The sequence below is a fragment of the Gopherus evgoodei genome, chromosome 3 (genome assembly GCF_007399415.2).
Source record: "Gopherus evgoodei ecotype Sinaloan lineage chromosome 3, rGopEvg1_v1.p, whole genome shotgun sequence".
In the NCBI taxonomy this organism is placed as follows: Eukaryota; Metazoa; Chordata; order Testudines; family Testudinidae; genus Gopherus; species Gopherus evgoodei.
In genome coordinates, this window is record NC_044324.1 from 27663074 (window position 1) to 27685127 (window position 22054).

The following is a 22054-nucleotide window of genomic DNA, read 5'->3' on the forward strand; positions in this document are numbered from 1 at the left end:
TCTCCTATCCTCATGTTCACTGGCATCTTTCCTGTACTTTGCTACCACGTCCTTCCACTCCCTCAGATGAGCTCTTTCATTGCAGGTTACTTCCATGATTTCTGAGAACATTTCATCTCGTGTCCTTTTCTTCCTCCGCCTTATCTGAGCTAGCCTTCGGGATGGAGTAGGGAGGCTTGAAAAATGTGCAGCTGCATGAGTGGGTGAAAATAGGAAGAGAAGGATTTAAAAAGCTACATTTTACAGAACAATGGTTATACTCTTTCACAGTGAACACTATTCACCTTACATAGCACGTGATTTCACTACAAGGTCGCATTTGGAATCTGTTAATATTGAGTGCCTACGGCTCTGGTGTTACAGATCAACACAGACGCAGGTCTGGGCATCACAATTCAGCTTGTATGCAGTCATGGTAAGGCATAGTTTCTCCCTTTGCTGCCTCTTTCCTGTTAACAAGGAGCAGCAGACACCAACCCCTCCCCTCCCCAATCCTATTCTCTAGGATTGGTTTACCCCTCCCCCCACTGCATGGCTGGTATCATGGAAGATCACTGCTAATCACTCCCCCCTCTATCCCCCCCCACCACATGGCTGGTAGCTGGGATGATTCCTGCTGGCCAAACGCTAAAAAGCTCAGCGCTATCCTTCCTCCCCTCCCCCATCTCTCTGTCGTCTTACTTAAATTCCTTAATTTCAACCAGGTTACCATGAATGATATCACTCTGCTGAGGATAACAGAGCGAGATAAAGAACGGATGTTTCTTGAATGTCAGCAATCACCGGGACCGTACGCAGCTAGGCTTCGTCATGCAATGATACCTGATTACTTGCTACATGCATGGCGTGGTAAAGTATCCTACCATGGTGGACGGAACAAGGCTGCCTTGCCCAGAAACCTTCTGCAAAGGCTTTTGGAGTACCTCTAGGAGCGCTTCATGGAGATGTCCCTGGAGGATTTCTGCTCCATCCCCGGACATGTTAACAAACTTTTCCAGTAACTTTACTGGCTGCTAATGCATCCTAAACCCTCATGGCAAATCAATCATTAAAAAACGCTTGCTTTTAAACCATGTTGTATATTTACAAAGGTACACTCACCAGAGGTCACTTCCATGGCTTCACTGTCTGGGCTAGTGGCTTGGGAGGGCTGGGAGGGTAATTCTGTCTGGGTCACAAAAAGCTCCTGGCTGTTGGGGAGAATGGAGTGCTGTGTGCTCTCTGCAAGCTCTTCCTCCTCTTCCTCCTCCTCATCTTCCCCCTCTGCTGAATCCTCATCCATGGTTGAGATTATAACCCCCACCTCGGAATCCACGGACAAGGGGGGGGTAGTGGTGGCACAGCCCCTTAAAATTGCATGCAGTTCAGCGTAGAAGCAGCATGTTTTTGGCCCTGACCCTGATCTTCCCTTTGCTGCTTTGGTTTTCTGGTAGGCTTGTCTGAGCTCCTTAACTTTCACTCTGCACTGCACTGAGTCCCTGGTGTGGCCTTTTCCCATCATAGCCTTGGAAATTTTTTCAAATATTTTTTCATTTTGTCTTTTGGAACGGAGTTCTGTTAGCACTGAATCCTCTCCCCATATAGTGATCAGATCCAGTACTTCCCGTGCCATCCATGCTGGAGCTCTTTTTCGATTCTCAGGAGACTGCATTATTACCTGTGTTGACGAGCTCTGTGTGGTCACCTGTGCTGACCTCCACGCTGGCCAAACAGGAAATGCAATTCAAAAGTTCGCGGGGCTTTTCCTGTATACCTGGCCAATGCATTAGAGTTCAGATTCCTGTCCAGAGCGGCCAGTGGTGCCCTGTGGGATACCGCCCGGAGGCCAATAACTTCGATTTGCGGCCACATTAACCCTAAATTGATATGTTAATATCGATTTTAGCGTTACTCCTCTCGTTGGGGAGGAGTACAGAAATCGATTTAAAGAGCCCTTTAAATCGATATAAAGTGCATTGTAGTGTGGACGGGTACAGCGTTAAATCGATTTAACGCTGTTAAAATCGGTTTAACTGCGTAGTTGGACCAGGCCTGGGACACTTTTTGCCAGCCTTTGTTCCAATTCCTACAAGATTTGTTACCACAACCTTCTTCTGGCTATTTCAAGCTCTGAGGGAAAGAGAGAAGGTGTGCCAGAATCTGTCTGCCTTGTGGTGGTGTTTGCCTCCCACTGCCTGTGCTTGTTGGGAAGGAATATAGAGCGTCCAACACCAGCCATTGCCTACTCTTGGTGGGAAAAGAAAGAGTGAGGAGTCCCTGGTATAGTTCTCTATGGTCCCGGCTGCCTCCTGGGCAGAGTTGCATTTCCTGGTGCCTGGCTCCTAGCAATAAATAACTCTTGCTGCACTTCATTGCACTCACTCCTTCTCTTTCTCTTTGCCTTGATATAACTCCTAACAGCATGTAGAGACAGGTTCTTATTAGATCAGTGGAGCTATGCCACTATATACCAGATGAGGATCTGGCCTATCATGCACTAGTATGCACTAGAGGTCAAGTTGGTTGGGAAGAATGCACCAAACTTTTATTAGCTCCACCTTGCTCAGTCTCAGTGTACTCAGACTTCTGAAAGCCTCTGTGATAATTCACCATGGGCAAATCCAGGGGATAGCAGGGCCAGCCCTTGTTTTTAAAGTTTACTGTTTAATTTCTCCTCCAGTGGCTTTAATCATCAGTGTCCTTGCCACCATGCCTCAGTGGGTCACAGGACAAACTGCTGAGAAATGGGGCAGACCCACCTCAAACTGGTGGTTATTCTACAGGAAGATACATCAAGTTAGTAACAAACATAAACTTCTGTCTCACCAAACTGGTTAACAATAAGTCATTTATGCAGTCTCCTTAAGTATCCCAGCCCTTGTTTCACCACCCAGACATTAGACTTAATGATGAGTGGTTATTTAAAACCAATTTAATCAAACAAAAGGTTCTTCTAATCCCAAGAAATCAGCCACACAGCCAAGTCAATATATAACTCAGTTCTTACCCAATAATCATGCTGTTGCCAATCCTTTAGTATCTAATACTGAAAGGTTTATTTATAAGAGAAAAGAAAGGTCAAAAAAATCAAATACATACAATCATCACAGAGCTCTTGTATCAGGTGTGAAGCTGTGATGGAATAAACTGCTGGCTTGTAAAATCTCTGGTAACTTTCAAAAGATTGGAAAGTCCTCAGTCCGTTGGCTGGAATGCTCCTTTTAGTGCAAGCCCAGAGATCAGAGCAGGAAAGAGGCAAACCAATGATGCTTCCAGGGTCTTTTATATCTCCACCCATGTGGAGGGGATGCTCTCAGTTTAAGGGCAAGTCCACACTACAGCACTACATCAGCACAGCTGCACTGATCAAGCTGCACTGCTGTAGAGCACCTGGTGAAGACACGCTGTGCCAACAGGCGAGTGCTCTCCCATTGGCATAATTGCTCCACCTTGATGAGAGGCAGAACCTATGTTGGTGACACAGCATCTCCCGCTGACATAGTGCTGGAGTAGACGCCGCGAAACTTGAGTCACTCTGAGTTTTATTTCCAAACCCCTGAGTAGCATAAGTTAGATCAACTTAAGCAGTAGTGTAGACCTGCCCTTACAGGCAGGAAAATTACAGGCACAAGATGGAGTCCAGGGCCACATGAGCTAGTCACATGTCCTTGTATGGCTTGATGACTTGTAGGAACAGCCATTACCTACATGGGGTGAGCTTCTTCTATGGTTTATTGTAAGAGTTAAGTGTTCCTTAATGGGCCATCAACTTGAATAGTTCATTCACACTGTGCTGGCCAGACTGGATGTAAATTACCTTGTGAGTGTTACCGCAGGAGCAAACACATTTGAAATACCGGTACGTTGTCAATATTTATAATGTTAGATACAAAGATGACACACACATATAAAGAGGATATTTGATAGATTGTGACTTTTCTGTTGATACCTTACATGACATAATTTGTATAAGATTTGTTGCAATTTCTAACAGTGACAATATTAATGATACAAATGGTCATATTTCAATCATACAACCTCACAGTCCTGACTGATGGTCAGTAGATAGTATGATAAATATGAACGCTGTTTTTTTTTAAACAAATGTTGATTCTTAATTCTATGAAGTGCTTTTCAGGAGATAGATCTGCCAATACAAACGGTTATAACTTGATAGGGCTGAAGATTCAGGAAATGATCAGGATATTATTTTTTGTGCACGCAAGAGAAGGATTTTATCCTACAAAGTCGAACCAGTGAGCACAGAGAAAGTTAGAAGTCTATGCTGTTCATAACCCCAATTGCACAAGGGCACGCTTGTTAATTTAACCACCATGCTAATCTGTTCTGATTGTGCAATGTAAAATAAAATATCCAACAACATAATTCTGCAGTCTTTATTCAGGCTAAACTCACAGTGAAGTCAGTGAGAATCCTGCCTAAATAAGGAATTCTGAGCAGGGCCCCTAGATATTACCTATAGCCATTATAAATTATAATATAGTCAGGCATTTCATTGTTCTTACATTCAACACACAATACATCAATTTAACTGATGGTAAAATGTTTCTCCCCGTAGTTCTAGAACACACTGTCAAAATGTTGTTTTATTGTTAGTTGCATTTGTGTTAGTTTTATAGAATCATAGAAATGCAGGGCTGGCAGGGACCTTGCAAGGTCATCTACTCCAGTCCCCTGCTGTGAGGTAGGACAAAGTAAATCTAGATCATCCCTGACAGGTGTTTGTTCTACCTGTTCTTAAAACCTCCAATGACTGGGATTCTCAACTTCCTGTGGACGCCTATTCCAGAACTTAATTACCCTTGTCATTAGAAATCCTAATATCTATCCTAAATCTCCCTTGCAGTACATTAAGCTGATTACTTCTTGTTCTACCTTCAGTGGACATAGAGACCACTTGATCATCATTCTCTTTATAACAGACCTTAATATATTAGAAGACTGTTATCCATTCCCTCTTTAGTCGTCTTTTCTCATGACTAAACATGCCCAGTTTCCTCATAAGTCAGGTTTTCTAAACTTATTATCATTTTTGTTGCTCTCTTCTGGACTCTCTCCAATTTATCCATATCTTTCCTCAAGTATGGAGGCTGGAACTGGACACCATACTCCAGCTGAGGCCTCACCAGTGCTGAGTAAAGTGGGACACATTACCTCCTGTGTCTGACACATGACATTCCTGTTAATACATTCCAGAAAGATATTAGCCTTTACTTCCAACTGCATCACATTGTTGAGTCATATTCAATTTATGCTCCACTATAACCTGCAGATTCTTTTTAGCAGTACAACTAGCCAGCCAGCTATTCCCAATTTGGTAGTTGTGCATTTGATTTTTCCTTCCGAAATGTAGTATTTTGCCTTTGTCTTTCATCTTGTTGATTTCAGCCCACTTCTCTAATTTTCAAGGTCTTTTGAATTCTAATCCTGTCTTAAAAAATGCTTACAACCCCTCCTATCTTGGTGTCATCTGTTAATTTTATAAGCATACTCTCCACTACGTTATCCAAGTCACTAATGAAAATATTGGATCTTACCGGACCCAATGCATACCCTTCGAGACCCCACTAGGTACATCCTTCCAGTTTGACAATGAACTATTGAGAACTACTCTGTGAATACAGTCTTTCAACCTCTTATGCACTTAGTTTACAATAATTTCGTCTAGGCTACTTTCCCCTAGTTTGCTTATAAGAATGTCATGTGGGGCTGTATCAAAAGCCTTACTAAAATCAAGATATATCATGTCTACAGCTTGCCCCACTATCCCCCAGGCCAGTTTGTGTGTGACTGACACAGGACTGAGATTCTCAGCCAATTTACTCCATCTGAAGATCTAAGATTGACTTCCTGGCTACATTTAAGTCAATGGTAAAACTCCTACCGACTTCAAGGGGGACAGAATTTCACCCCAGTCTTACAGACTTCTGTATATCCATGGAATGGACACAAAACCATCAGTGACAATACAATACAGCTCAGATAACATAGCTCAATTCTGACATGCAGGCATCACCTCCGAGGGTGAGAGAGTAGTTTATTCTCCATGCTTATTATGACCTTTCCCTCTTTACTGAGACTGCCAGTGTGTAGAGAGTAAATGGGCAATATGAGACAGCTATAGTTGCTGGGTTTTTTAGATGATGACATTTGCCCACTGGAAGTTTGACTGAGACCAGTAAATTACCTTGACATAGACTACTGGACAGACATCATCTGGCACCAACTTGATCCATTTGCATTCATTCACATATGAAATATTTGAAATAAACTTTGGAATGTAGCTTTTGAAATAAGTGCTCTCAATAGCAGAAATCTTAAGTCTTCGACCAATATAGTCATTTGTATCTATATTGGGTGATGCAAGAGTGACAGTAGCTTTTCTTAAACAAAATAATGAATGCTGGTGATGCAAAAATGAAAGAGGGACTGATATGAAAATGCCAATAAATAAATTAAATCAATAAAACCTTCTGGGAAAATGCCAAAGAAGGAACAATAGAGTTTCCCTTTCCTGAAGATCTGAACTCCTGTATGCTGGGAAATCCAAAAGCAGTCAGAGTTTTAAATTCCAACAACAAAGATGGCTTTGAAGAGCTCCAGACATTGTGCCTTTTGTTTATATAATTGCCTTTTGTTCATATAGACAATCAAAACATATCAAACTGCAACCTATTATACCTGATCTACCAAAGAGCTGAGCCTGTTATCCTCTGTGTGCAGAAAACTCATCAAAATTAATTGAAGAGCACATTGGGTTCAGGTTCCAAACCCTTTCATAGTTCCCTTTGAAGTATACAACATAAAATAATATCTAGTATCACTGTTTTCTCTATGCAGCAACTTCTGTGATGACTGGCTTTCACCCTCATGCAGCTGCATAGATGCAACCGGAGTAAATGAGCTGGAGGTAATTAAGTGCAGAGTTTGGCTCATGTCTTATTGGCCACCCATTTTTTTCTGTCCACTGGAGCAGTATGACAGCTATGGCCAGATTTACAGTTATGCGCCCCTAGTATCTTCAGTGCCCCCGCCTACACCCGACCTTCACGTTTTCTGTAAAAAATTAAACAAAAATAAATATAAATGATAATTTAAATATTTATTCAATACAATAACAAAAATACATGCAATTAAAACAATCACATAACGCACTTTTAACTTTTAGGTACCCCCTAGAACGCCAGCGCTCCTAAGCATGTGCCTGCTGAGGCTGACTGGAAATCTGGCCCTGATGACAGCTATAGTTAAGGTTATGTGAAGATAACCCCCTATTCTTCTGACATGGTCACCTATAAGGTTAATGTTTTCCAGACTGCCCCCAGGTGATATTTTGAAAGATTGCTAAAAGAAAAATAGGCAGCCATTTTTTATTATAACAGTGTCTGAGGTGAGGTGAGGTGGGGTGGGGAGGAATCAAACCTTTCCTTGTTATATTTTTTTTTATGCAAAAGTTTAAACAAGTATGCAGACAACCTTGCTTTAAAGGAAGATACAAAAAAGTAGTCCCATTAACATTTCTGAAAAATTCTCCAAAACGTTCCTAACATATCTTTCCCCCTGTATAATGTGTAGCATATTCAGAACGTTGGTTTGGAGGACTGGAATAAAGATTTTGTCAAGACTCAGATTTCGGTAGATGATGATGGTCCATCAGATCAGACGAGCTGTAGAACTTGTGAGCAATTGTTTCATTACTTGTAAATAATTCAGCCATTGCCAAATCATTTCATTAGACCACGAAGGGTATGGCTACATTGCAATGAAAAATTCTTAGGGCCCTGTTCAATTGACTTGGACACTCTGAACTCAGGCTGCTGGGCTAAAAATAGCCGTGTGGACTTTCCTGCTTGGGATGGAGCCTGGGAGCTGATACCTGGAGAGTTGGGAGGGTCTCAGAGTCTGGACTCCATCCAGAGTGGGAACATCCACTCCACTATTTTTAGCCCTGACAGCTTGAGTCAATTGAGTGGATTCTGAGGGCTCTGAGGACTTCTTTGTGGTGTAGACATACCCTTAGAGCCAGAGATAACTCCCACTCAAGTCAGTGGAAAGATTCCCTTTGATTTCTCTGGCCTCTAGACTAGGCTGTAATACCAGACAATATCAGCACGTATTCTCTTTCTACATGTATATATGTATACAGGTTTTCCACTGGCGTATGCTGTTTTCTGCTGGAGAGCCAACCTTGAATAAACAGCTAATCAGAAAAGCTTCCTCCTTTCCTGGCACTCCAAAGCCCTGAAGCTTATTTAAACAGTAATTACAATTTCTGAGCTAGCTAATAGTTTCAGGAATCAAACAATAGTGTCTTCGTACTGTGGTACTGTTCTTACCTTCAGTGATCATAATGTAGGAGGTCTGTTTCATTCAGCAAATACTAAATTCTCCAATACTTTTTTTAAAAGACTAGATTTCAACTACATATATTCAAAACATCATCTGAATCATTTTCCAAATGAATAAATTGTCTTTTCTTCCTCATTGAACCTGAAATCTGAACTTATCTGTTTGTGCAATTTCCTGTTCTTTGTTTCAATGACCCTTTTTCACCTATCATACTCATAGTAATTATTTGACTTCAACTGCCAGCGAGAACTCATCTTCTTTTTCTCAACAATAATTACTTCACTGAGCATTAAAGTGAAAAGGCCACTTTCCTCTTGTTCATCTCTTCCAGATGTCAAGTTATTTACAAAGCCTTTGAATTAGTAGTGTTATGATGAGAATTTTGGTAAATTGTATGTGAAAGAATTAGGCACATTATAATCTTGAATTCTCATTTACCCTGAAACTTTTTTTCTCACTTTCCTAATCATTGCTCCAGCCGGTGGATTATTACACATTCAGAGCATTTTGCCTATGAGATTCTGCTTGATGATAGCAGGAAATACGTCTAGCCAATAGGATATTTTCTGAGTAGCTATTAGAATTTCAGGTGTATTCATAATTTCAAAATAGAGGGAATACAAAACACAATACAAAACAGAACTGGATTGAGCTCCTACCCAGCAACCTGGGAAAACTAAACACAGCCTTAGGACACCTCTGAGAGGCATTACTTTCCTTCTCGCAAACCCTGATTCTGTGTATAACAAAAGAAAACTCATTAAAAGGGAAAGGGAACCTAGCATTAATATGGGAAAATACCACAAGTACAATTCAAAAGCACAAACACCCACACATGGTAAGCTTGTGCAGTGTCCTTTGCCTCAGTTTCCCACCTTGTGGTTTGAAAGTCTGATGAATGAATGTCCCATTTAACATGCGATTCTTCCCTTCCTCTGCTGCGCCCCCTCCTCCAGTTGGTTGTCCTTAGTCAGCAAAGATTCAGAGTTCAGAGGAGGCTCATTGTTCTGCAAGGACAAGGTTATTCGGTTGTTGATGGCCCTTTAATGGCTGTCCCTTTGAGGAACAGACAGCCATGTGCCAGACCCTCACCCTTGACCAGGAGAGGGATGATGCAATCTAAGCTGACAGTGTACAGTGCATTAATGGTATAATCACACAGACTTCATAATGTCAAACTGGACTTCATAAGTGCACATACATAGAATCCCCAGACTGTCATACATGGGTGTACATATATATACCTAGCTATACATTACATTGACACAACTGATAAAAAAAAATCTCTAAAGCCCAGAATAACTTCAAAGGCCATAAGCCCTGTATTACAGAACGATCTTTGAAATCCTGGCTTGTATTTAGTTAACTCTTTCATAAGAATGGAGAATAAGGCCATGTCTACACTGTAATGTTAAGTCAACTTCATGAGCTTCTGATTTAAGCACGTGTCCACACTACACTCATTTTGTTGGCGGAGTGCATCCTCACTAGCAGGGCTTGCATTGATGCATGGAGCACTGTGTTATGGGTAGCTATCCCACAGTGCATGTAGCTGAGTGGAATTTTGGGTTGGGCTTGCAATGCCTTATGGGACCAAAAATGGTGGTTAAGGGGACCTGGCGTTAGCCTCTCATGATGCACTTACCAGCAAACAAACCAAGCCTTTTTCACTCCTTTTTTTGGTAAGCCTGGGTTACCACGTGGATGCTATAGAATGATTAGCATGGACCCCGCTCATCTGTACACTGTTGTTGTGAGCATTATAAACACCTTGCACCTTATCCTGCAGTATTTACACAGTATTTACACAGTATTTACAGGAGCCACGGTGTGGCACAATGTGATGTCATGCAAGTAGCCCTGCTGGAAGACACAGAGTGGAGCAATTTGCAATTATTGGCGACAGTCATGCATCACCTTGAAACGACTGAGTGCTGTTTCTGGGCCTTGGAAAAAAGCATTGACTGATGGGACTGCATCATTATGCAGCTATGGGATGATGAGCAGTGTATGCGTAGGGGCCACTCTCCAGGAACTGTGTGAAGAGCTTTTCCCAGCCCTGAAGCACAGCAATAATAAAATGAGAGCTGCTCTGACAGAGGAGAAGTGAGAGGCTATAGCTCTGTGAAAGCTTGCAATTCCAGACTGCTACTGGTCAGTGAGGCATCAATTTAGAGTAGGTAAATCTACTGCGGGATCTGTTGTGACCCAAGTTTGCAGGGCCATGAACAGACTTCTGCTAAGAAGAGTAGTGACTCTGGGCAACATACAGGACATAGTGGATGGTTTTGCCACGATGGAGTTCCCTAACTGCGGTGGGGCGATAGACATAACACATATCCCCGTCTTGGCACCAGACCACCTTGCCAAAGAGTACATAAACCAAAAGGGATACTTCTCAATGGTGTTGCAAGTGCTGATGGATCACAGGGGCCATTTCATGAACATCAAAGTGGCATGGTTGGGAAAGGTACATGACGCAGGCATCTTTAGGAATACAGGTCTGTTCAGAAAGCTGCAAGCAGGAACTTTCTTTTCAGATTGCAGAATAATCATTGGTGATGTTGAAATGCCAATCATGATCCTGGGAGACCTGACCTACCCCTTGCTCCCATGGCTCATGAAGCCATTCACAGGCACGTACAGCAGTAAGGACTGGTTCAACCATAGACTGAGCAGAATGGTGGTGGAATGTGCCGTTGGATGTTTAAAAGGTCACTAGTGCTGTTTGCTTATTAGATTAGACCTCAGTGGAAGCAATATCCGCATTGTTATTGCTGCCTGCTATGTGCTTCATAATATCTGTGAAACAAAGGGAGAAAAGTTTCCACTGGGGTAGGGGGAGGGTTTTTTTGAAGCAGATCACCTGGCAGCCAATTTTGAGCCGTCAGACACCAAGAGCAATAAGAAGAGCACATCGAGGAGCTCTGCATCTTTGAAAAAACAGTTTCAGCAATGAATCAGAGTAATGTGACACCTGTGTTGTTCCTTACCAAACTGTCCCCTCCATTGCATTTTCTCCCCTGTAAATTCCACCCCCACCAACCACCATGTGTTGAATGAATAAAGAGCCTTTTCTTCTCAACTTGTTAAGTTTTATTATGCACACAAACACAGAGAGATAGCGAAGAAAAGTAAGATAAACTGGGGCAAAAGGGCTGATAACACTGTGGGGGGAGAAACAGGGAAAGCTGGTTTACAGATGCACTGCAATAACAGTCAAAGGTGTGGGAATGGGCTTGTTCTGTTCCTTGTGCCCTACTCTGCAAGGGATACCAAACTCCCCTCCACACCTCGCCTCATAAGATGTTTGGGGGAAGAGGATGTGGAACTGGGTGATGATAGCAGCAGGTTCAGCATTGGCTGCAGAGGGACTCTAGCATCCAGCTGCCTTTATTGAACCTCAGTCAGACTCCCCAACATGTCTGGTTGCTCCTTCATAATCCGCAGCATCTCTTCCTGCATGGCACGCTTTTGTTCCCAGCATGCTCACCTGTCCTCCCTATCCATGTCCAGGTTCTTGGATAGTGTCATTCTCCATGCTCTGGGCTCCGTCTTGTCATTCTTGGAGGAGCACATTAACTCATTGAACTCATTCTTTTTCCACCTTCTAATCTGGGAAAGTCTCTGTCCCAGTGTGGACAATGCGCTGATGGACAAGGTTTCAGCTGCAAGGAATGCAAAGCACAAGAGTAGTATTGACAGTGCAAACATTGTTTCTGGTGCAAAGTTAATATTTTTTACAAAAAAACTCCACCCCTCAATACACTTCACTGAAAGCCACAACTTAATCAGAATTGCTGGTTAATGCAAGAGTTAGTGTGCTGCTCCAGCCATGGTGAGTAAGGCCATGAGGCATGGGCGAGAGATCTTGTGCTGCTGCTTTTGTGAAGACATCCTTGGGATCACAGGTTGGAAGTTGAGAAAAGCCCCCTTTCCCCTAGTAACCTGATGGTGCTTGAGGATAGGCACCAGTGTAAAGCTTCCAAATAGTTTGTTTTTTACAAAAGTGGCACCAGATTGGGGGGGAAGTGAGACAAATAGAAAGCCGCCCTCCCCTGTTTTTTTAAAATGATGTTTGCAGTACACAGTGATCCCTGCCAACTACAACCATGGTATGTTTGGGAAAGCATGGTTGTGTTGTTACCCAGGGCTCTTTCAACCCAAAGCTCTTGGTAACTTTTACTCTGTGTGAGGTGGTGTCAGGAAATAAATCAGGGGAGATATGGCCGTCCGACCGATAGATGGCTGGCACAAACAGGACAACACAAGAGTGCTTTCACTTAAAGCTAAACTTTACTTAGTCTCAAGCACTTACACACATCCGCAACAGATTAGTAAAACACCCAGAATCCTTGATAATTACCAAAGCTGAGCATGGCTCTCGAGTGACACAGCGGCAGGCTTCCGGTGGCCAAATCTTCTGTCTGCCGTTGGGGACCGCAAGATGTATCCAGAGGGAGAGTCCAAAAAGAGTCCAACTATCTCAAACTTTCCCCCCTTATTTATACATTAGTAACAGAATGACATGCCCCTTAAAGCAATTCATTAAGTAAGCAGTTTCAATGTTCAAGCAAGAGGTTCCTTCTGATTATTGATTAACTAGGTATGGGTTTTTCAAGAGTTTACAGCCTTGAGACCCCAATAGACATTCCTGGGGCACATCCTGCTCTTTTAAAATACATGTATCAGCAACTTCAACACAATCCTTATCAGGAAGGACGCGGGGTCAACTGCCTTTTCTGTAGCACCCAAGCCCCCCCCACTCCTGCCTTGATCAAGCTGAGACTGCTGAATAGGCTGCTTTTAACAATAAGCCATAGTGGTTTTAGGCACTTTACTGGTTTGCCAAAATCTCCCTGTACAGTGTGACCCATATTTCACCAAACAGGGGGGATTATTTGTTGAATTATTTGTGGTTTAAGGGCTAGCATTGAAGACTTCCCTCGTTTCCCATAAGTGACACTATGCGATATCACTCTCCTGAGGGTAACAGAGATGGCAAGGGAGCAGATGTTGCAAGCATCTGGGTACAGACCTGGTCCTTATGCTGTAGTGCTGTATGCTGCAGTGATGTCAGCAGAGTTAATACTGGAGTGGCATGGGGAAGTGTCCGACCATGGTGGATGAAATAAGGCAGCCCTTCCCAGAAACCTTCTGCAAAGAATTGCAGAGTACTCCATGAAAGCTTCCTAGAGATCTCCATGGAGGATTCCTGGGCCGTCCCCGTTTTTTTCAGAGAGCCTCTCTGTGTAGCTGGAGTAACCACTGATACCCACTTCACCTACTTCTTTGTTCAGATTTAACAGAAAAAATAATAGCATGTAACCCCTATAGTTTGATTGGAAATGTGCACTCACCAGAAGTGCCTTCCCTGTCATCACACTCTGCCACCAACTGGTCCTGTGAAGGGATGGGCTCTAAGGTTAAAATCTGTTCTTGTCTGTTAGGGAGAATGGCTCCTCCACTTGCTTGCCTCACATTCTTCTTCTCCTCCTCTTCCTCATGAACAGTGTCCTCCTCGTTGTTGCTTCAGGTTGCCCAGGGCTCCTGGGAGGAATCCACAGAGCATTTTGAGATAGTGGTGGGGTCACTGCTGAGAATCACATATAGCTCCTCATAAAAGTGGCATGTCTGTGGGGCAGAACCAGAATGACTGTTCGCCTCCCTTGTCTTCTGGCACACTTGCCAAAGCGCCTTTATTTTCACATGGCACAGGTGCATGTTCCTGGTGTAGACCTTCTCCCCCATGTCTCACACAATTTTGGCATAGATGTCAGCGTTTCTGCTGCTGGAATGGAGCTCTGCCTGCATAGACTCTTCTCTGCTCTCAGCAATAAGATCCACCACCTCCTGTGTAGTCCATGCTGGAGCGCGTTTGAGGCCTTGAGGCTCCATGATCAGCTATGCTGGCGAGGTCTCCATGCTGATCAAACAGGAAATGAACAATCAAAAGTTTCCCGGGGCTTTAACAGTGGAGCAGCTGTTTCCTGTGTACCTGGCTGACATGCAATGGAGATGAAAGTGCTCTCCAGAGAGGTCACAGTGGAGCACTGTGGGATACCTCCTGGAGGCCAGTTCTTTCAAATTACATAACTCAGTGTTTACACTATCCCCACATCCAACCATGGATGTTGAATCAAGCTCTACGCCTCTCTCGGAGGTGGAGTACAGAAGTTGACTTTACAAGCCAGTTAGGTTGGCAGGAGGGACTTGGTAGTGTAGACACAGACATTATTAGATCAACCTAACACGGCTTATGTCGACCTATGTTTGTCGTGTAGACCAGGCCTCAGTTTCAGACAACACATGCCATAGTGGCTTCTCCCAGTGGTAACAAGTTGGAGGAACAGGAACAGGTCAGCGCCTATGGCATCTTTTATAAAGAGAGAATTCTCATTAAGAAAAAGAACAGGTCATCTCACCCCAGCTTTAGCTAGTCAGTCCGGGAATAGAAATAACAAATCAGGAGTTATTTCTGTTATAATCATATTCCGCATGTGAAAAATTGTAAGTAATAAAGCACCTGACTGTGCTAGTTCCTTTAAGGAAGCACAGATTAGGAAGGGCAGTTTATGACACCTAGGTGAGGCATCAAATGTCAGTGATTCCTAGGTCTTGAAGTTCAGAGCTCTTGGAAATACACTAATCCCCTCTCTCTATCCAGTATAAATAGCGACTAAGGCCTCGATCCAACATAGCATGTGAATAGTCCCATTGAAACTAATGGGATAACACACGTGTAAAATTATATTTGTGTTAAGTGCAATGCTGGTTCAGGGCTTTAGGATGCTAGCCCTCATTTTCCTTCTGATTTATTTATGGACTTCCAGCCTTATTTTTTCCTTTTTATACTTTTCTAAATGAATTTATTGCTCTTTGAAGGTGCTAGAGTTAAAGCTCTAGCGATTAAAGCTCTCTTTATCCTCACAGCAGCTATAAGGATGGGCAATGATAGTGCCAGTTTCTCACACACTGTCCTCCCAATGTGATTCATCCCTGTCCTGGGAGGACTATTGCTCATAGCGAGAGACTAATTTAGTCTCTTTGCCCATTCAGGCCTTGTTCTCTCTACTGAGGCTGCCAATAATGTTAGTGATCAGGGCCGTTTCTGCTGGTGGCTTTGTGAGCTGCACATGTTTCTGCTAGAAACAAAAGACGAGAAGGCAATATAATAGAAATGAAGGCCCCTGATCCTCCAAACTTTTGCACGTGTGCTTAGCATTAAGCTCTTGAGTGGCTCCACTGACTTCAATTATCTGTACAAATCCTTTAGGCTGCTTTCAAATCTTGGTTTTTGTATTCTGGGGGAAGGTCAGGAGTGAATGCCTCAAAAGCTAATATACTGCTCAGGTAAAGAAAAGCTTGACATGAATAGAACATGGGAAAAAAGTATGTATCTACCTACAAAAATAACTGAAGCCATTTTAGAACAAGAAATTAGGCAGGCCCAATCTTTGCCAGACTCTCTGCCATGGTATGGTCCGGGTAAATGCCACTTTCCTTCCGAGACTTTTCCTGCCAAACATCTGAATGCCAAATGGAGAGCCAGGCACACTGCCCAAGCACACACTCCAATACAAACCCTTCATCATTTATCTCATACTAATTCAGAGAGAGAAATATATATTATAAGCCCCCTTATCCTTAAAACTAAAACATCAACATTTCACCCCAAGCAGAAAGAAAACAACAATGTCCTGGCAGACCATTATAATGCACACCTCAGACTGGCAAGACTGGGAAACAGCATTTAAATATGATATTACTGAAACAGTCAGAGGATCACTGGGCTGCATACCTAGGCACAAAAACACTGACTCTAGCAACAATGAAAATAATCTGACAACATATTGTACTGTTTTTGTGGAAACATGATTTTGTCCCTTTAAGATTTCCATATGGAAAGGGAGAACAGCCATGCTGATGACTTCACTTCCTTTAACATTTGAGGATGGAAAGGAAAAACAGAGTCACAAGGAGAATGTGTGAACGATGATAACAGCACTGAGTAAAAAGGAGGAAGGACCTTTAGAAAAGCAAGGTAAAGTACAAGCCTCTGTAAAGAGATGTCTAGAGGACAATACATAGCTGAGAAGACTGATTGTATATATGTTGGCCTCTACCAATTTTGATACCCTGAGAATAAGGAGAGAATGTCAGGAATCATTCTCTACTGGGGAGTTTTAACTTATAGACTCAATTGTTTTCACCCACTATGGAGATTATTTATAAAGTCCAACATCTTCCAAAAGCAAACCAGCAATTTCCCCTTAATTCCACCACAGTTTCAATGGCTGCATGAAACCCTTTGCTTTGATTAACTTCTGCTTCCTACAATATGGACAGACTAATTTTTCACTAGCTTATTTTCTTCTTTTGCTTTAGAGCCAAGGACTCATCTCACAATGTAAGTAGGGAGGGAGATTTTCCAAGGCACAAAGGGAGATGTGTAATTAGCTCTCCTTTGTGCTTTTGGAATGCTCCCTGTTAATCGTTAGCCAGCCCATTCCCTGGCTCATAAACTGATGTTCTTGGGGACTGCATGGAGCTGTGATTTCTTATGTTACCACTGCAATATAGGCAGACACTAACTCCAATGGTGCACACAAAAACCCCCCAAACCAAGCTAAACCAAAAACTCATCACTGTGAAACAAGGATACAAAGGCTCCTAGATTAATATTTTTGAGTGAATCTGATAATTTGAGGTAGCTCTTTTTCTCAGTTGAATTACTGAAACGGGATTCTTCAAAACAGAGATGAATGAAAAGGGCACTACTTCATTCGATCTTTAAATTTTGCTGTGGACTCACATACACAGGATCAGTATTTTTTATGCATAACTTGTTTACTAAAACAATTAATTCTTTTTTAGGTACAAGATTTATGAAGAGTGTTGATAGTCAATTGCTTTCAGTACTATTAGAACAAAGCTGTTTTGTTGCTATCGCACAGTAGCAGTTACTTGTTATGCTGGATGCTCTTAAAAAATTATTGCTTTTCCATGTTATCATGTGTTTTTCTTAGTCATCTTGCCTAAGGCCAGGAAAAAAGAAAAGATGCTAAGTTATGTTCTAGTTCATACTTTCCAGTTTATCTTCTTTAAAAAAAAAATTAAAAGACAGCGAGAAATAAGGCTTTTGACAAAAGGGTATATTTGTAACAATGATGCCCAGAATGCTGAAGAATACGAATTAATATATTAGGAGGCTGATTCTACAAAACATTAAGTGTCCCCTGCTGGTACTCAGTGAATTCAACTCCCACTGACATTAATGGGAACCAGAGGTGCTCAACATCTAGCAATATTGGACCCTCTGTAATAATTTAGACTGGCAATTTCAAAGGAGCTCAAGGAAGTTAGGCACCAAAATCCTATTGAATTTGAATGGGTGCTGCATGCAAAACTCCCTTAGAAAATCCCAACCGTAATTGAGTCAGTAACTGTATACGTTCTGAGATCATAATTTGGAAATGTAGGAACCTAAATCCATATTTAGGCACTGAAATAAATGCAAGTTGGTCTTTCAAATATGCTGAGAACCCAGCAGCTTCCTGCTGAAATCACTGATAACCACGACCTGTTGTTGTTATTATTAATATGCATTATTTGTATTGCAGTAGTGCCCTCTTTGTGGTAGGCACCATACAAACATACAACTAACAGATAGTCTCCTCCCCAAAGAGCTTTCTGTCTAAAAACATGTGACCTGTGTATACAGTTTCCTAATTTAAAATGTTGAAATTGTTGCAGACTTCTACAGGAAATGTTTCAAAGCAATATACAGGAGTTCTGTGAAGAAACCCAAAGCAAAATAGATTTGTACACAGTATCAATAGGCCAGTTGTCATAAATAATGCAAACTTATTGAATATGAATATACTGTTCTTAGCAAACTCATCTTCCTTTTGTATAGTCAGTTCTGTTGTTGCAAATGCATACAAAGTAAACACAATGTTTTATAAATTGGTTAGGATGAACAGCAAGGATTTTATGCCCTATTACTTTTTTTAAATGCAAGACTTTTATTGGAGTGCGTTCTTATTCCCCAGTATGGCTCCTGTGATCCCTGAAAGGCACAGGGATGGCACTGGAGATTGAAGAGGGATTGAATTAACATCAGAAATATTTGTAGTCTGTTGATAGCCACCCTGTGTTTGGGCCAGAAAGAAAGTGGAATGGCTAATTATGTAACAGAACTATCCCAGATTATTAGGAATTATTATCCCATGACTGTCATAACTGTCCTACTCAGATCTGAACCTTAGAGTTCAGAACATGAGAAGCTAGCATGAAACCTCCAAACTTAATTACCAGCTTGGATCTGATATCTCTGCCACCAGCCAGAAAAATTCCAGTGTCTGGCTCACTCTGGTCTCCCCAAAACCTTCCCTGGGGAACCCCCAAGACTCAGATGCCCTGAGTCTCACCACAAAGGGAAAGAACCCACTTCCCTTCTCCTTCTTCCCCTCCAAGTGTTCCCTCCTTGGGTTCCTGGAGAGATATACAGATTCAAGCTCCGTGAATCTAAACAAAGGGATTCCACCCTCTTTACCTCCTCCCAGATTTCCCCGCCCTGGGTACTCTGGGAGATTCCCTGCTTCAAGTCCTTGAAACACAAGTACCGAGAGATCTAATCTCTGTCCCCCCTCACCCAGAGGGTATGCAAAGTCAGGCTTAGTAAATCTAACACAAAGAGATTTTCCCCCTCCCTTTGTTTCTTAGCCTTAACCACTGAAAAACACATAAACAGGTCTGAAAAAGATATAAAATGGTCTCTGTATCAAGGTGACAATACACAGGGTCAATTGCTTAACAGAAAAAATGAATAAACAGCCTTATCCAAAAAGAATATAATTTAACACATTCCAGCAACTACACACATGTAAATACAAAAAAACAATATACACCTATTGTCTTACTATCCTTGTACTTACAACTTGGAAACAGAAGATTAGAAAGCCTGGAGATAGAAAGATCACTCTCAGAGCCAAGAGGGTCACCGAACCAAGACAAAGAACTCACACCCAAAATTTCCCTCCACCCAGATTTGAAAAAGTCTTGTTTCCTGATTGGTCCTCTGGTTAGGTGTTTCAGATCACTTTTTGTTAATCCTTTAAAGGTAAAAGAACATTAACCCTTAGCTATCTATGTATGACAATGACACAGTACTCAGATCTGCATATAAATTGCAAATCACCTCAAAGCTCAGGGTTAATTGGTTCTAGGGCTGAAGTTGAGACCCATTTCCATTAGCTGTTGCTGGCTTAACCACTGGCCAGATTGTGCCTTGCACCCTGTTCCTTTGCAGACCTCCCTCTACAGTCCTGCATAACAGTGGGGCAGAGTTGCGCTCTGGGTGTCTGGGGAAGTACACATATTACTCCCCTCATGTGTCTCCTGTAGTACATGACTCCCCAGAGAGGGTTGGGAGGGGTGGGAAAAGGTATGGCAATCACACTGCCACACCTCAAGTACACTGGTAGAAGCTGATGTGTTCTCATTAGAGAGATCAAGGAGGAATTTTCCTGACTAGGGCAGAGTTCCTCCTAAAGCTACCTCTGGGATGGGGCAGGTTTGCACTTCCCCCAATGCAGATCTGTGCCTTGCATGCACATATGAGCCCCATCTTAAAATCTGGGGTGCTTTCTCCCACCTCAATGCTAAAATACCAGGGTCACATCCCTTACTGCAGTCCCATCATTTTACAATCTCCATTGAATGTCTTCCCAAGGAAGTGTGACTGCCTTTTCTCTGGCCATTATCACAGCTCTCTATATGGCAATGTTATGTGAGTTGAAGCTCCAACAGTGGGGAGGGATAGCTTTGTGGTTTGAGTATTGCTCTGTTAAATCCACAGTTGTGAGTTCAGTCCCTGAGGGGGCCACTTAGGAATCTAGGGTAAAATCAGTAGTTGGTCCAGCTAGTGAAGGCAGGGTGCTAGACTCAATAACCCTTCAGGGTTGCTTCTAGTTCTAGGAGATAGATACATCTCCATTATATTATTATTATTATTACAGGCCCAGTTCTGCTTTCAGATGTTAGGCAGTCTCACTGCTCCCACTGAATTCTGGGGGAACCTGAAATGTACATCACATGGCACAATCTGGTTCTGCATGAAGAACATAAGAAAAAAGTCAGTGCAGGAAGCTTTAGCTGACATAGAATTAATTTATTCTTTAGAGGACATAAGATCAGAAGTGCAGGACTGGAGGGACTTTGAGAGGTAATCTACTCCAGTCCCCTGCACTCAAGGCAGAACTATGTAATAACGAAACCATTTCTGACAGGTGTTTGTTGAACCTGCTCTTAAAAACCTCCAGTGAAGGAGATTCCACAACCTTCCTAGGGAATTTATTCCAGTGCTTACCCACCCTCACAGTTAGGAGTTTTTCCTAATGTTCAGCTTAACCCCCCCTTGCCACAATTTAAGCCCATCACTTCTTGATCCATCCTCAGAGGTTAATAAGAACAATTTTCTCCTCCTCCTTGTACTCCTCTCCTTTTCCCCCTCCTTTGGAAGCTGTTTTACTTGGAAGCTGTTTTCATATCCCCCTCAGTCTCCTCTTCTCCACTCAGATGGGTAAGGTTATTTCTGAGAATAGTAGCAAAAAGTGAAAAGCTCAGTTGGAACCGCATCCTACTCTTCACACCTTGTCCAGGAGTGGCAAGGATCCCCATCCATAACCTTCAAACTGTCATCCCTTGTCTGAATATACCTGGTGTCCCAGCACAACTGCACATATTCCTATTTTTATTACTTTCATGAAATTCCCAAGAGTTCTGGGGCCTCTTCTCTGTGTCCCTCTATTCAAATTCTCAGAAGCAATGCAAACTAAGCCCAGATTCGAAGAGACGATCACTCATGCTGAGTAGTGCCTGACTCCACAAGCAGTCTTATTTAAATCAGTGGAACCACTTATAGAATAAGATGCCACTCAATAGGAGGAAGGCTATCAGAATCTGGGTCAAAGAAAATGAAGGTAATAAAAATTATCTGGAGTGGAGGGGTATGGGATGACATAAAGGGTGTGAGGAGGTGACCACCCCACACAGGGGTTGAGGTGCCCAGGCAGGCCAATTAAGTTCACAGGCTGCACCTGCTAATTGAGAGCAAGCTCAGCTTTTCAGCAACAGGCAGGGCCTGTATAAAGCTAGGTAGCTAGCAACAGACTGAGACTGTTGGCAGAGGCTGCAGGAAGGTAGGCAGCAGTCACTCTCTGCGAAGAGGGTTTTGGAGCTGGTACATCCAGAGGGAGAAGGGGAGCCAGGAGTGGTAGGAAAGAGCAGTGAGGCCTGAGAGAGAATGACCCAGACCTGCTGAGTGTTCCTGGACTGGAACCTGGAGTAGAATGCGGGCCTGGGTTCCCCTACCAGCCACTGAGAGAATGGAACCATGGCAGAGAGAGGGAAGACTGTCTAGGACTGCTTGGGAGAAGGGACATTGGTACTCATGAAGGGAAACACTGAGTGACCCAGCAAGAAGGCTGAGTCATAAAGAGGATGCTGCGGTTCTGGGGGTTGGAGAGGAGCTGCAGACTGGTGAGAGAGACAGAATGATGGTGTGCAAGCTGTGGAAAGGGGTGTCAACCTCAAGCTCTAATCCCCAGAGTGACCAGGAGGAGACGCCAGACCAGTGGTTAGTGGTGTGCCCTGTGACAAAGGGCTTTCTAGTTAAAATGTAAATTTCATTGAGTGGAAC